Here is a 17195-nt window from a genome sequence, read left to right as displayed (position 1 = left end):
GCTGTTAACATTTCTAAATCTAAATATCCATGAATGATATTCAAAACACAACACACAATAAACTTATATTTTATAGTAAAACAATAAGTCAATAAACATTCTGTCATGACAATACAAACCTCCAATATATGAATGTTTGAAATGTATAAGAATTTCAAGAACTCAACTTGACGCTATGTTGAAACTAGACAACTTGTAGGGGGAGAGGTGGGTCGGGAGGGAAAGTGGGAGAAAATGAGGGAAGAGGTGACATTGTTCATAAGGAAATATACTCATTACCTGACTTATGTAACTGCAACCCCTCTGTACATTACCTTTACAATAATAATAATAAATAGAAAAGAATTTCCAAAATACCTTACAATGTTGATACTATGACATATTTAGTAATATATGTTCTTATATAATAACTTTAGGAAAAAAAGGAGTATTAGTCGGTCTGATCATCCCCAGTTGTAATAATTAAATCATTACAGTGTGCCAGTATAGTAAAATTAAGCCCTATGAAATAAAAATAAACTTGTTTTCACTTGTCATGCACAAAGACACACAATACACACTGTGAAACAAAATGCTATTTCATAACTTCCTGAGACTTTGGGGGATAAAATTATAGTACTAGTATTTTCCAATTGATGTAAAATTTAAGCAGTAAAATTGCCTAAATTTGATATTTTGCCTAATTTTTAGTATCTGGTGATTCCTACTAGTAGTCTAGTCTAGAATATAGGAAGTTTACATATTAGTCATATTTTGTACAATAGAGTAGTTATAAGGACAAAATATTATGTTAACACAATATACTAGTTAAAAGGGCACCATAATGGATAGACCATAGCCACAGCTAACCTGTAGCCCTTAATTTCTAGACTAGGATATAACTATATAACTAGTAACAACTACTACTATTTTTATAATTGTTTGTGATAATAGTATTAATATAATTTAATATGCCAAAAATGCACAGTACTTTGAAAAATGTGTTTCCAATTCTCTATTATCTGAATTACCTCAGTTTGAGGACAACTGACATTACAACAGAAAATAGATATGGCCTTTCAGAAGAGACTGAATTTTCGGAAGAAACAGAGAAGAATAGTGACCTTTTGTCACTAGAATATTTTAAAATGTCTTGCTGTTAAAATCTATTTGCATGTCATGAGATCTGTGAGTAGAGAAAATAGAATTTGCATCCTACCCTAACCTTTCTTTATATTTTATCAACATATTACACAGGAGAGTAATTTCTTGCTTTACTGTGCAGACAGTACATCACCTAAATTCAGAAATCATACCTTCAGCAGGAAGGTTTCTATCTATACTTAAAGGAAGAGAAGACAGAGAAAAGTTACAAAAATTATAAATCATTCATTGTTATTAAAGTAAAACATAAGAACAATATATTTTTAACAAGTAACTCTCTAAGCAAAGCTAAGTTCATTTTAAATTTTATACAGTTGGCTAGTGTTTCTTACAGAAATGGGGCAGTAAACCATTTTGTTTATTATATTCACATTTTAGAAACATGTTTCTATTCCAAAATTTTTAACAAAGGGGAAAAATAATAAAATCATCTAAAACTTCCTAGTTCTCTGACTTTACTTATCCCTAGAGGGTTAGACACAATGCCCTAATTCAATGAATAAATGCCAATTCTTAAAAAAATTATTACTTAGAAGCATAATGTCAAGTGGTAATATTTTGAAATTTATATTACCAATAAAATTATTCTCTATTCAGGAAGGTATATTTTCCACACTCATGTGTGTGTGCTTGCAGCAGATTTACAAATTGGTAAGCTTTCATCTAATTTACTTTAAAAAAAATTAGTTATTTGTCTTACCTAAAGAAATGGTTGAGATTTCCTGTTCATCTATGAGAGATATTATAGATGTCTAGTCCAAATAAATAAAAGAACCAAGACCTAAGATCCTAGAAATGTTTCTAGACTCAAAATATTTCTACTACTCACTAAACATATGATATTGGCCAAGTCACTTATCATTGTTTTCTCTAAGTAAAAAGAGGCAGCAATTTAAACATGTTATTTAAAATATGGAAATGATGTAAGAATGAGACCAAGTACAAAGTAATACCTCTAGACAGTAGAAATTTGGGAATTAGAAAAAGAATCCAACAATTTTTCTACTTCAAGTCTTTCAGTATTAACTATGTATGTATTATTTGTTTCAAAAAATCAGTTTAACAAAGTATATTAATTTCCTACTTACAATATGAAATAATACAGTCTCAAATTCTGAATTTTAACTCAATTATCCAGCACCAGCACAACTTTTCACTTTAGAAAATCTAACACAGTTAAAGCTTCTAACTAAAACTCTAATTATTAAAAGCTTTTTAGGCATTTCAGTTAATTTAATTCTAAAAATCTCATAAAATAGTGACAATAAGTTATAGTTTAAAAATGAGGAAAGCAGTCAGAATTATGTAACAAGATAGAAGAGTCACCAGTTACTTGCCCTATATTAATACTCTACTCTAATACTCTACTCTGACCTTATTCTTAATCTCTCTTTGTAAGCTTCTGTATCTTACTTTTAAGATTCACCAGTAACAGTTTTGAGGTTGGAAAACTCTGAAGAGTTACACTGATTATCATTATTAAGAAATATAGTTTATTCAATAGATTTTTCAAGAAACTAAACAACAATAAACTGACCAAGTGTAAATGATCAGTAAATGCATGAGTTTCCTCAGACCATTTTTGCTTTTATCCAGAAATTCTAATAAAGTTAGAGCTATAAGAAAATTTACCAGTGGTTTCTACGTTTTTTTCAAGAACCCATTTCTTCTAGTCTTATATATAAGGGTACCCACCAATAGTAAGGTAAATCAGAGTGGTCCTAAAGTGAGTAGGCAGTGCCTTTGCAGAGACCATTTATACCATTTCTTTTTTATTTTATTTTCTTTATTTTATTGTAAAGTTGATGTACAGAGGGGTTATAGTTACATAAGTAATGAGTACATTTCTTGTCAAACACTGTTACCCCCTCCTTCATTTTCTCCTACTTTCCCTCCCCCTCACTGACTTCTCTCCCCTTACTATATCTTCTTAAAAAGTCTTTTGACATTAGATAATAGGCTTATAATACTACTACTCACATTCAAATATGGATATAAAGAAATAAATTTAGCTGAGTGCCAGTAGCTCATGCCTTTAATCCTAGCTACTCAGGAGGCTGAGATTTGAAGATCACAGTTCAAAGCCAGCCTAGGCAGGAAAAGTCCTTGAGACTTTTATTTCCAATAAACCACTCAGAAAACCGGAAGTAGCACTGTGATAGAGTGCTAGCCTTGAGCTGAAGAGCTGAGGGACAGCGCTCCGGCCCAGAGTTCAAGCCCCACGACAGACCAAAAAAAAAAAAAGAAATTTAAAGCTCTGTTCTTCATGATTAAAATTATGATATCATATGTCTCTAGTAAGTGAGATGATAAATGTTTTAACATATACCCTAAATTTTATTTCAGAGATTTCAAACTACCTATGAATAATGCTAAATTAGGGGATTTCCCTATACTGGCCAGGAAGCAACTCAATCTAAAAAGCTCAATTCACCAAGGCAACGTTAAAGGTAAAAATGTATGCATTTTATAAAGCAAAAATAAAATAATCTAATTTTCTAAAGATATTAACAAAACGAATTGGTCTTTTACAAATATTTAGGACAAAACTTATGATGTCAACTGTCTTTAGAATTTTACAAATATAAATGCCAATTCTTGAGCTCTCATTTTACATATAAGAAAACAAAAACACAGAGAGCAATAGTAACTTGCTGAGTAAGTAATTGCTGGAGATCAGATTTGAACTCTTGCAATTTATTTTCAGAGCTCACTATTTTTAGGGCAATAATCTATTATTACTACTATAAACCAGTTGAACACAGCACTCAGGAACATTTACTAGGTTAGGAACACTTAAGGATATTGAAAGTATGTAACTACAAAATATTAATAACTGCTGGGCACGGGTAGCTCTCGCCTGTAATCCTAGCTACTCAGGAGGCTGAGATCTGAGGATCGCGGTTCAAAGCCTGCCCGGACAGGAAAGTCCATGATACTCTTATATTCAATAAAAACCACTAGAAAACCAGAAGTGGCCCTATGGCTCAAGTGTCAGAGCACTCACCTTGAGCTTAAGAGCTAAGGGACAGTGCCCAAGCCCAGAGTTCAAGACTCACAACCGACCAAAAAAAAATTAATAACATGATAGACACATATATGGGTACCCAAAATGAAGGCTACATAACAAAACACATTCATGTTATGAATGTAATTTATGTTATGGAATTTTCCATAAGTTTATAAGAATATGAAACTAACCCAAGGTATATGTAAACTATGTCCATGCATCTTTTGATTTGTAGTTTCCATCTCCCTTACAAGTAGTACAGTAATCCTACACCCTTAATCATTGTTTTGCTTCAGTTTGCTACTCATAGTTAACCACAGTCAAAAAATATGAGGTATTTCTAGAAATACAGAATTCCTGCCTAGAATGTAAACCAATCTTTTCTGCCCAGTGTATCCAGGTTTTATAAACTACCTGCTAGTCACTTAGCAGCTACCTGTGCTACAAGGCTGATGGCATAATATTGCAGTGATTGTTTGCAAGTAACAAGATCACCAGGAGTCTAATACATCTCAATGCCTGGTCAACACACACTTCACATCATGGTAAGAAGTATGAGTACAGTAGCGTTGGTTACTTTGAAAGACCCCTCTTTATATAAATTTATAATTGTTTTATTTTATTATTAGTAATTGTTGCTAATTTCTTACTATGGCTAATTCACAAATTCAACTTTACCATATATATACATTTATGTATATGTTTAGAGAAAAACATACTATATAGGATTTGGCACACTACATATAGTTATATAGTTTCAATTACTAGAATGCATCTCCTTTAGATATTGGAAAACTTCTGTACCAGTATTTCATCTGTTCATTGATAAATCAAGCAAATGTAACTAGTATATAATACAAGACAAAAAGAATATTATCTTTAAAAAATCAAGATAAAAAGCTATATTACTTATGTAGTATCAAAATAAAATTTTGCATTGATTGTAATACATGTACTTTCAGGTTTTTGTTTTTGTTATCTTTTTGCTTTTTAATGGATACAAAATAATAGTTTATCCAATCCACCATGTTCTCCATTTTGAATGTCCTCACTAAACTCATGCTGAAATGTAATGCCCATTGTGAGGTATTACATGGGGCCACGCAAGACTTTTAATAGAGATTAGATCATGAGGCCTTTATTCTCATAAACAGATGAATGAATTCATGGATTAGGAGGTTATCTGGAGAGTGGGTGTGTTCTGTCTCAATGACATGTGTCCCTCTCTGTGGCGCACTGATCCACCTTCGGACTCTGAAAAGTTGCCACAATAAAGAAGGCTCTCATAAGACACAACCCTTGACTTTTGACTTTCAAGTCTCCAGAATGGTAAGAAATAAATTTTTCTACTGAGTGTTGCCCAATCTATGGCAATTAATTATAGTAACAGAAAACAAACAAACATCAGATTTGATGAAAACTCAGTACTAACCATTATACAGTATGCACAATGTGTCACTAATCATCGATTTTCTTTGCACAAGTTGACTAATTTAATCTTCACAGTTCTGCCAGGCAAATACTATTTTCATAGATACCTTAAATATAAGAAAACCAAAACACAAATGACATAAATTGATGGAGTTTATATAGCTATTCAGTGCTAGGATTCCAGTTCTAACAGAAGGCTGACTCCAGAGAGTAGGCTTTCCTGTTGAACAATAAGGCCACATCAGTATTGTACATTTAATCCATCATTTTTTCAGAGACATGCTAATGCCTCACATCTTTCTCTCTCTGAAACTGTAACTGTTTTTGACTGAAGGTCTTATTAAAAAGTGTTTTCTTTAATACTGTTTTATAAACTGTTTCCCATCATAAGAATAAACATTCAAGTTAGTCTTCTTGGTTGGTAGTAAATTATAAAAAAAAAAACCACCATCAGTAGGACAATTAACATGCACTCTGCAATTCCCTACTCAGCTCTCACTTGCTTCTTGTACTGTAATCCTGTTTAATAAATCTTCAATATACTTGCAGCTTTAATGCACATTTAAATGTTCAAGTGCTGAACTAGCATTAATGGAACTTGCAGCAATTCTTCCCTAAAAGCAAAATTTCCAATATTTTCTTCTCTATGGGTAACTTCTACTTGGTGTATGAAGAAATTATGTGCAATAATGAATTTTTTATACAGACATGTAAAAGAATTTTGACAACAATTACTTTTATCACTAATTTTTATCTAAAATAAAAATCATACTACTTTGGTGAGTTAGGAAAACCTCCAAACACTGATGCCTAAGGTAAAAATTAAAAAGCAAATGCTTACATAATTTCATAAACACATGCTGCTTTACATCAAAACAATACTAACAATACTATACAAAAGCTTGGTCTCTACTTTGAATATTTACATATACCTCATTCAATACAGCTTTTTATGCTAAAACTTACTATTTTTATATTGTATTACTGCAACACAAAGAGACCAAGAATGTATCAAAAAATCGCAGAATTGGCAAGAAACAAAGCAGAAATTGAAGCCATCTCTACTCAATGTTTTTTCTTCCATATAATGAGTATAATGTATCAGTGAAAATCATAATTAAAACTCCATTTTACTATAATGAAAAATATGTAAATAGTCACGAACTATTCTACTTATAAAAATCGGTCCAGTAGGTGTAACTACTTTATGTTTTTTGAGATAAAATGTTGAGCTAAGTATACCTAATACTTTTCTTCAAATAAATTCATACAAAATTTCTAAAATGTGTGGCACATACACAATATATGACACATATACCTGGTTTAACCTTTAGCTAATACAACAAGCATATCTTTTGAGGAATTAGGATCATTATCATTAATTGCCTTGATGATCAGTAATTGTTGCATGGAAACTAGCTATAGGTGTTAATAGTAAGAGACATTATTTAAGAGCTACTGGAGGCTGTAGAAATGCTGTGACTCTGAAGAATATTATGCTGAAAACTCGTGCATTTTCAAGAAAAAAATATTAGCCTTTTGATACCTATTAGTTGAGTTTCCGAACACCAAACAAAGCTAACAGAGCTATCCTATGGACATTTTTTAGCATTTTACCATGTTACCCTTGAGGTAGTCACCTTTCTTACCCTTCAGTCATTTTATTGTTTGTCTTTCAACTTACCTTACTATGTTCTTACAGCTACAGTACACTACTCTTTCCTTTTTATTCCTTTTTTTCATCTGTTTGTGTACAGTCTGCCATTTCTTGGCTTTCATCCAAAGTAAAAATATTCAGTGTGATTAGGAAACCAAGAGAAAAGGTACAGATGGAGAAACAATGCAGGGGAAATTTGGAATATAAATAATTCTTTCTTTTTTGTTTCTTTTTGTCTGGTCATGGGGCTTGAACTCAGTATATACCTCAGTACTTCAGCTCAAGGCGAGTGCTCTACCACTTGGGCCACTGCACCACTTCTAGATTTCTGAGTGGTTTATTAGAGGTAAGAGTCTCACAGTTTCTCACCCCAGCTGACTTTGAACTGTGATCCTCAGATATCAGCCTCTTGAGTAGCTAGGATTACAGGTGTGAGCCACTGACACCTAGCTAATGAAATTCTGTTTTTTAACTCATTGCAACAATGAGATGTACAAAAACAAACTTTACAACTTTGGTGGGGGGAGAGGGGTGGGAATGGGGAGGGAATGGGAAGGGACGGGAAGGGAAGGGGAAACAAAGCAGGAGGCAACAATGCTTGTTAAGAAATGTACTCATTATCTTGACCATGTAATTGTAACCCCTCTGTACTGTATTTTCACGATAAAAAATTTTTTTAAAGCTATCATTAAGCATTATGCCATGGTGCAGAATAAACGATACTGCAAGGAAATAAATTAATAAAGGGATAATTTTAAGGAAATCATCAACAAATGAGATTAGTTAACTTAAAACCAGCACCATGACATTCTTACATTTATTAGTTTTCCTTATAAGCTTCTTTAATCCTTGACTGATGTTAAAGTTGTGACAGAAGAAAAAAGGAGGATAAGAATGTACAAAAGAATAGTATTATCTCACAAAATGGGCATTCAAGTAGAAGTAATATGACAGGGATCTATGGTAGTTCTAAGATATTTTTGAGCAGCAGGAAAGAAAACATGATATAACTAAAATATCTAAAATATAACTAAAATATCTGCATGGTGAAGAAAGAGAAACCAAAACAATTTAGATGATAAAATTACATTAATTACAGTAATGATGAAATATTCTTTCACAGTAGTCAACTGACAGACTAAAAATGGTATCAGGATAAGAAGACAGCTTAGTCATTTAAAAAATATATAGAATAAAAAGTTAACCTAGTATTTCAGGATTAAAAAAAACATAGTCCAAAATACTCATAAGGAAATATCTAAAAATTCATAGAAAAATGTCTACAAATCATACTTAATTTGAAGACTATTAGCCCAACCATTCATACAATTATTAGCTTCAAATTCTATCTAATAGACTGTTATCAAAGTAAGAGCTAAAAATCAACTACATAGTTGGACCTTGGTGGCTCACATCTCAGGAGGCCTAGTTGGACCTTGGTGGCTCACATCTGAGGAGGCCAAGTCTGTAAAGATTACCAATTCCAAAATAACTAGCAAAAAGCCAGGGCAGAGGTGTGGCTCAACAGATAGAGCTTGATTTAAGCAAATAAGCTGAGCAAGCATAAGATTTTTACTTCAAACCCTAGTACTAGCTCCCCAAGAACCCTCCTCCCAAGGCAACTGTAGCTCACCCCTATAATATTTACTAGTCTGAAGGCTGAGATATGAAAATAGAGGCAGAAAAGTTAAGAGACTACATCTCCAAAAGAACTAGCAAAAAGCAAAGCTGAAATGGCAGAGAGCCAAAGGAGCAAGCCTCAGCCTCGAATTCCAACCCTAGTAGCAGCAAAACAAAACAAATCTTGAACTATATAGAGAGCTATAGGCATGCATTTTCTGCATCTACATTTCTGTTTCCATTTTTTCTCTATAAAGTTGTTGAGGTGACTGAATAGCATAGACAAAGTGACTGACTATGGCTTTCCAAATAGTAAACATTCAGTAAATGTTAGCCACTACTATTATCATTTTGCTACATTTATTGCCTTAACACTCTTAGCACTCAGTTAGTAAGATGAATTATATAATAATATAAATAAGAAGATGAATTCTATAACACTAAGAAGAGAACCCATCTTTTTTTTTCTACTTAAGAATTCTTATTGGGGTGGGGAATGTGGTTTAGTGGTAGAGTGCTTGCATAGCATGCATGAAACCATGGGTTCGCTTCCTCAGTACCACATAAACAAAAAAAAGCCAGAAGTGGTGCTGTGGCTCAAGTGGTAGAGTGTAGGCCTTGAGCAAAAGCAGCTCAGGGCCAGTGCCCAGGCCCTGAGTTCAAACCCCAGGACTGGCCAAAACAAAAAACCACTTGTGTCCCTATCTTGGGGTTCATTTCACTTAGCATAATCTATCCACTGTAACAATAAGATGTTCAAGACACTATGTTGAAAACGAACTTTACAATTTTGGGGAGAGGGCGGTGAGGGAAGAGTTGGGGAGGAGTTGGGGATGAGGGGAGAGAAGGGACAGTAGGGGAAAAACAAAGGAAGAGGTAACAATGCAACAGAAAATGCACCTAGTACCTTACTCATGTAATTGTAACCCCTCTGTACAGTATTTTTACAATAAAAATATATAAAAAATAAAAGAAGAGTTCTTATTGGATACTAGCAATTTCTATCAAAATTGCATAAAAACAAATCATAATAAGAAAAATCCTGTTTATTATGCAAACAAGCAGCACAAAAATGCATTTATACATTTTAAGGACAAAAATGTGCTTTTTAAATTATTCTCCAACATATCAATCCTTAGTCAAACATTTGATTTTTCTTTATTCTCTCCCACAGGGAGAATCTTTATATGAAGCTTTATCTTTATAGCTACCTTTTATCTCTCATAAAGGATGAGCTCAATGAATACTTGGAAATTGGGCAAAGTCAGTTTCATTTCTTCAACATTTCTATAACATTTGTCTTTAATTCATCTGACATTTCCCAAACAAACAACTTTGTAAAAATATGACATTAAGTTACAAACAGTGAGTGTTACATGAGACTTTGAAGAACCAAAGACCAAACAATCTTACCATATAGTCTGGGTATACAGAATAATAGTCTGCCTAAATGGGCATACATACTTTATAATGCTTACAAAATTGCTTTATGACACTTTTCTCACAATGTAGCCTGGCATTAGTTAATATATGAGTGCGCTTTTTGATTAAAAACTTAAAATAAGATAATAACCTTTTAAATTTAACTTAAGGAATACCTTCGGTATACACAAGCACGCACACACACACACACACACACACACACACACATATACACATGCAAGGTAGTGATGAAGAAGAGAATGAAGAACTCACAGGCAGATATCACTAAGAGAAGATTGTATTTAGGTAGGAAGATATGGGATACTAACAGTCTGATTTTAACACATATTGCTGATTGCTATTTGTAATAGAATGTCTGTTGTTATGTCGTTCTAAATTGCAAGCAGATACTAATTCAATTCTTTACATGCACCAGCATGCTGTACAAAATAAACACTACCTAGGAAGTCAAGCACTTGTAAAAAAAGAATACAAACCAACATAAAGGCAGTGCTATATAATTTAGGCCAGGAACTATGGCAGGCAGACAAGAACAGATCATTTTTCTTTACTTTGCAGCTGCATGACCTTGGCCAGGTTACCTCATTTCTGAAGTGATTATACTACAGGAATGTGTCCATCATAGCTAGAGAAAATAAACAGAATTTCACAGAGAAAATTAAAAATAAAATGAGTACATTTCTAAATAAGAAGCCAGATAATCAGACAGATCCTCATGCCTTAAAGAAGTAAATATTAGGGGTAAACACAGTAAAAACATGTTGTTCAATGACTTCTGTTAGAAGGAATAAATTAACAATCCTAACAAATGCAGGAGTAAACAGAACACCTAATGAGCATTTATGAACGAAGGCAATCTGTTTTTATTTTTAATCATTTATAATTTCTGATCTTCTTCACTATTAGAATAGGGGAAAATGCAAAAACTTGTTCAAAATGGACAGTCTAAGTTCCCCAAATGCCAACCCTAAAGACTTGTTTATTAATAGTAAGATGGACACTTCCTCAGTATGTCTCAACCTGCAATTGAGAAAAAAGGCAAAAAAAAAACCTAAAAACTAAAACTAAAAAACAAAAACCATTGTGGGGATTCATAACTACAAATTGGCTTTCAACTGATTTTTAGCTCAAATTTTTACTGAGTAGTTCAAATAATGTTAAGCCAAGAATTAAGTTCCTAATAGTTCCAAACTAAGAATTAAAAGTCAATGTAAAGACAAGCTCCAAAAAAATTGTTAAGAAAAAGTTGACATAGAAAGAAATTCACAAAGCATGAATGGAAGAAGGGTGGCATGAATGAGAACCAGTAGATAGCAAAATAGACAAAATTTTAAATAAAAAATTCTGAACATATAACAAATCTGAAAAAAAGAGTAGCAATTCTAGATTTGAAAATAAAATTAAAGAAAGAATTCAAGTATCTTCAATACATACCATGAGAATACATTTTAATTCATTTCTTTCCCACATTCTTCCTATAAACACACATTTTGATCATATTGGCAACAGCAAATTTAAATTATTTACAAGTATGAAATACAGTATGCATTTGTGGATGTTTTATTAAGTCATATAAACTAAACAGACCATTAAAATGTTAACGAAGACAGTGGAATGTAGATGGTATATCTGAATGTTAAAAGTCTCTAATGTAATTTTTAAAAATTATATGCTACTTGCCAAGTTTTACTTGTTTCCTTTAAGAAAGTCTGTTTACTACATAAATTAAATAAGCTTCAGACATATATATCAAATTTTCAAAAATTTCAAAGTGGCATAATCAAGGATGTTAAATCAGTTCATTATTAATAGCAAATTATCAAATCCAATTTCAGTGACTGTTTGTTCAAAGAGTATATAGCCTAAAGCAACTTTCTAGTTGAAAAGCATAAGTTGCGGATTGTGTTTCAAATCTTTAATTCTCCAAGGGGATACCCTTTATTGGTGTATATTATGATCTTCACCTACACTATCATTAAAAACAAGGACAAAACAAAATGAAACAAAAAACATCCAGTAATTTGGAAGTGCTGATTCAAAATACCCTTAAACAAAAGTCCAAAGCTTTTCCTACTTGATAACTCTACAACTTTTATTATGGATTATAATAAAGCATCTAGTATAGTAGATGCTAAAAATATAAAAGAAACCATTTACTTATTCAATTATATATTATGTTTCCGAACTTAAATAAGTAAATTTTAAAACAAAATGACCTTTCCTTAATATCAAATGAGTTTGCCACTAAAATATTGTCACCGGCAAAACTTGGTTGCTAAAACAAACATCTTCTAAGAACACATTAGAAGTAAGCAAAAAAGGTAGTATTAGCTAAATAACATCTGGTATGTATAGATGTGTGTATTTGGATGTGCAAGCATACATGGAGGTTCATAAACTAACAGAAGTTCCAGAAAACATTTGGTTCCTAAAAGAACACATGGACAAATCTAGTAGTAAACAACTTCTTGTATTCTCTCCTTCAATTGGTCATCAAGCAATGCTATATCATAAGGGATTAAAGCAGGATTTTCCATTTTATTTATTTACTCTCTTATTTTATTTCAATTTATTATAGTGGTGCTGGGAATTGAACCTAGGGCCTTATGTTGCTAAGCAAGCACTCTACTTCTTGAGCCATCCACCTCATTCCTTTCATTTTTGCTTTATTTTTGAAATACTATCTCACTAACTTTGTAAGAAGTGGCCTCAAACTGGATGTCCTTCTGCCTCCAACTCCCAAATAGCTGTGATTTCACCATCACGGCTAGTCACTCTATTAAATTATTAGTAGTAAAGTACTACTAGTACTAATAGTATAGTTAGTATTTCAAACTAGTTTTACATACATTACTTTTTTCTTTTTCCATGCTTAATGTTTTGAAATTCTATGAATTACTTCTTTTCAGATATGAATAGCTTAAGGAAGTATTTATCCTACTTTAATCTGTCTACATTTATGTACAAATGAATGTATCCAGAATCTGTTCTTTCTCTTCTTCTCTTTCAACCCAGACTCCACTTACACAGTGGTAGATTGGAGAACTAAGATTGATGCTTCTTTCACTTAGAGATTAAATAATTTGACTTAAAAGTATTCTTGTGTATGTGTAAGAGGATTTTTGAGGAACCTTTTCATTAAAATTGCCTAGTTTTTGGAAAGTACAACTCAAGAAATAAAACAAAAAGAAATAAGCACTTGCACATTCAAAGAAACAGTTAAGGCCAGGCAGCCTCTCTTTGGGGATACTCCTCACAATATTGGAAATGAGAAAATGAACCTTACATGCTGAGCATGATCACATAAACAGATTGACTTCTCATGCCTGGCTTATATGTGTATTTAGACCTCAGACTTAACTCCTTTCTTTGTTTCAAAGTAGATTTTAAAAATTGAAAATAAGACAGGTAACATGCTATGGCACTGCAGCAATTACTATTAGCAGCATTTATGTGAAACTTGCAAAAAGAGAAAAAAAATAAAATAATTGAGATTTTTTGTCAAAACTCAACAAAGATGCCCACAAATGGAAAGTGGGTGCTATAACACTTGGAGACTGTCATGCCTAAGTGTCTACAACACAGAAGGCCTGAATGAAATTTCAATAATAATAATAATGTCTTTTAGGTTTAATTGTGTAGGAAATATTCTTTAACAGATTTTCACAGATTTAAGCATGCCCTCCCCAAAAGATGGCTACTATTTAGATACCAATTACATATTGGAAATCATTAGGAACTTGTCAGTGTATATCAGAGAAGCAGTAAAACTCAAAAGAATATTATAATACAATCCTAGTCAAGTAGGAAAAAAATGCTAATTTTCTTCCATCTTGTCCTTGAAAGAGCCAGGATCAAATCATGAAAGAAAAATGGACCTTAAAATTAAGGCATGCCCCTATTTAAAACTAAAAGAGAATGTAATGACAACTTCCAAACACTAAGTCCCCAGAGGCCAAAGCCTGACAAGTTCTAAAACAGAAGGGCTTTAAATTAGGTTATGACTCAAATTACATATTATAGAGTGTGCTTTTCTTTAATAACCAAAGTTATTGTGCAGTACAAAACATATTGTTACTGTGTAGTACAAAACATACCCATACTGGATTATCCACTACCTCAGTAAATCTGTATAGAGCATGTACAGGAAGTTAAACATCCTATCTTGGGACAAAATATGAATCTAAGATCAACTCAAGATATATTTTATAAATAAAACAAAACTGACAACAATTCACAGAGCAAAGTCTGAGAGACAAGAGAATCAAAATAAACATTTCATTTTGCTTGAGAAATTTGAAAGTATCTGTGGCCAATAATTTAAACTAGAAAAAAAGTTTATAAATTTAGAGAATATAGATTTGGTATTTTGGCTCCTATATTAATTTAGATATCCATATATGAAGTCTATGACTTTCTGTTTCTGACTATAGATAAAAAACTAAAAAGAGGTTAACAAAAATATATCACATGGCAATGAAGAAATTAATACTAGCAACATTTCATGTAACTAATATGAGCTTTCAGAAAACAACTATAGTGGAACAAGAGAAGTCATGAGAGAGAAATATCACCATAAAGAAGATCCTAAGTCTTAGCAAAAGTAAACCTACAAATATATCTAGGTATCAAAGATACACTGGTAAGAAGGGAGAAGTGGTATTATTGTCAAAGACCTACTCTACTACATAAAATTTGCAATATACAGGATATTTTCCAAGCACAGAAAGCTACATCTAGGTGATCAAAAAAAATTCCTGAATGATGAAACACAGAAGTTAAAATCACAACACAGGACAAAAATAATCTGTGTGGTATACAAGGTGTGTGGTCAAGGAATAAAGAAATAACACCAAATATCTCTGGATTAAAAAAAAACAGATAAAATCACATGAATCATATTAGAGATATGGTAATTTATACAGGCTAAACATAAGGTTTAATCAATTTGTTTAGAACTATATGAAACACAAAATAACAAGATGTACACAGAATAAAAGTTTTCAGATGAACACAGCATATAAATGATGTTTATAAAGGGAGGAATTGTTTTTTTTTCTTGCTTGCTATTGTTTCTAATGTATTTATAAGGTGCTATGTGATCTTTTTTGTTGCTTTGTTTGTTCCGCCCCCAAGGTATAACCTTGTTTTCACTGTATTTGATGTCAGTATAATTTGGAGAGGGGAAGGGAAAAAACAAAATGTTTAAATAGGGATACATGTTGACCCATTGTAATAATGAGATGTACAAGACACTGTTGAACAACCAACTTTACAATTTAGGTAGGGGGTGGGGAAGGGAGTGTAGTTGTGGAAGTGGGAGGGAAGGGACAGTAGGGGAAAAACAAAGGAGGAGGCAACAATGCTTGATAAGAAATGTACTCATTACCTTGCTCATGTAACTGTAACCCCTTTGTATAGTATTTTCATAATGAAAACATAAAAAGGGAGTAATTGAAACAAGAGTAATCTACAGAGATAGAATCTAAAGCAATTGTTGCAATTATAAAATTATTTAAAATAGAAAAAACATTAAAATGAGAAGATTTAGAGAAGCAACAAAATCAACATATAATTTCAAGAAGGTCAAAAGAAAGAGCAGTTATTAACATCTAATGCTCCTGAAAATTTAAAGGAAATGATGTATAATAACTGAAAAATTTATTTGACCAAATAACTAACAAGACACACTAACAGACTTTGTAAAAAGTTGGATAACCAGAAGAATAATGCTGAGAAAATAGAAACTAAGTAGATAAGATTATCATTTTAAATATTTTGATAATTAAGAAAAGGGGAGACAGACTGAAACCATACAGCATAACTGAATCAAAGTAATGATGCAAGTTTCAGGCATTGTGTTGCACATCGAGAATTCAGGAGGCTAGGGTAAGAGGACTGTTATTTGAAGCCATCTTGGCTTGCCTCAAGTAAAAGAAAAAGTGATTCGTATTTTTGTAATTCAATGTTATTACAAAGTCAAAAAAAATGATCTGAATAGAATTATTTTAATCTTCAAATAATGAGATAATAAGAGTCTGAAATAGGTTTTAAAAAAAAGAGGCACCATAAATGATAACCTCAAAGGTGGGACTATTAGTCTCTTTGGAGACTAGTAGACAAGGATTAAAGGTGAAATTAAACCACAATCTGAAGTATAAAGAGAAACTGATGGAGATCCTTGAAGATGAACTAAAAAAACTGTAAAGGAAGCTCTGTTATGGAATATGAAAGTGTGGTAGTCAGTGTCTAGATTGAGTAAGATGAGAAATCTTGAAAACTTTAGGTTAAAGATGGAAAGGTAAACAGACAGGTAAAGGATAACAGCAATAGAATGAGAATTAGAAAGTCATACTAAAATGAGTAGAATAAAATGAACATATCAGTCTTCTTTTGAGAAAGCTCATTGCAAGAACACAAGTAGAAAATTATAAAAGCATAAAGATGAAGTACATCAAATTTTACATTAATATTTTAAGTACAGTCCCTAAACCACGATGATATATTTTTAAAGATTCAACAATAGAAATTAAAAACTTTGAAAGAATTGATATAGTAATGAAATGACTTGTAAAACATAAAATATTCCTTTTTCCCTGAAAAAGTCATTTCATTTGTGAACTTTCCTAACATACACTTTTTTGGACTTCAGCTTTAAATAGAGATACATAAATTAGTAGTCACATAAGTTAAAACTTAAAATGTTATATAATATATACATAAAAAACTTGAAATTTAAAATTTTCACTACCCTATTTAAAACTCCATATGTTCAAATATTAAGTATACCAAGGAAAATATTCTAGGTAAGTTCTAAGCTTTGTTGAAAACTGCAACCCTCATTACCACTTAAATGTTGGTTTTCAATCTAGACACTTAAACCTAAAATGT

At 32.0% G+C, this 17195-nt stretch overlaps 1 protein-coding gene across 3 annotated transcripts in view; it reads right to left on the bottom strand.

Annotated features, from left to right (window-relative positions):
* Nova1 (neuro-oncological ventral antigen 1) overlaps positions 1-17195 on the bottom strand; it is a 145308-nt gene that overhangs the window by 105894 nt on the left and 22219 nt on the right. The gene's annotated exons all lie outside the window — the stretch shown is intronic.

Source organism: Dipodomys ordii, unplaced genomic scaffold, assembly GCF_000151885.1.
Source record: "Dipodomys ordii isolate 6190 unplaced genomic scaffold, Dord_2.0 Scaffold84, whole genome shotgun sequence".
In the NCBI taxonomy this organism is placed as follows: domain Eukaryota; kingdom Metazoa; phylum Chordata; class Mammalia; order Rodentia; family Heteromyidae; genus Dipodomys; species Dipodomys ordii.
The sequence above is the reverse complement of the archived record's forward strand: the minus strand, read 5'-3'. Positions and strand labels throughout refer to the sequence as shown.